The 572-nt window shown below is 48.8% G+C and overlaps 1 protein-coding gene across 1 annotated transcript in view; it reads right to left on the bottom strand.

Annotated features, from left to right (window-relative positions):
* The window catches only part of LOC103072349 (calcium-activated potassium channel subunit alpha-1), a 545,963-nt gene that overhangs the window by 234,301 nt on the left and 311,090 nt on the right, over positions 1 to 572 (bottom strand). The window lies entirely within an intron of this gene.

Raw genomic sequence — 572 nt, 5'->3', positions numbered from 1 at the left:
ATGGGTTTGAGCCCTGGTCCGGGAAGATTCCCACATGCCGTGGAGCAACTAAGCCTGTGCACCACAACTACTGAGCCTGCGCTCTAGAGCCTGCAAGCCACAACTACTGAGCCCACACGCCACAACTACTGAAGCCCGCCTGCCTAGAGCCCATGCTCTCAAAACAAAGGAAGCCACCACAATGAGAAGCCCGGGCACCGCAATGAAGAGTAGCCCCCGCTCGCCACAACTAGAGAAAGCCTGCGCGCAGCAACGAAGACCCAACGCAGCCAAAAATAAATAAATAAATAAATAAATAAATAAATAAATAAATTGATTAAAAACAGAAAGAAAGAAAAATCAAAGAAAACAGTACCGAATGGTTGCTTCCGCCCTGCCTGCCTCCAACCTTCTCCTCTCCAGACGGGAGGACAGAGCAGTCAAGGCCCTGCATCTACTTAGGAGTAAAACTTCCGGTTGACAACAGACCCACACACTGACACTGATATTGACAAAATGATGCGCGCACAAAACGAAACAGTCCCCAATAAGAAAGCATTCACGAACGGGAAGCCAAACAAAAGATGCGTCAG

This window comes from Lipotes vexillifer, unplaced genomic scaffold, assembly GCF_000442215.2.
Source record: "Lipotes vexillifer unplaced genomic scaffold, Lipotes_vexillifer_v1.1 scaffold1662, whole genome shotgun sequence".
NCBI lineage: Eukaryota > Metazoa > Chordata > Mammalia > Artiodactyla > Lipotidae > Lipotes > Lipotes vexillifer.
This window is presented reverse-complemented; position numbering and strand designations above follow the sequence as displayed.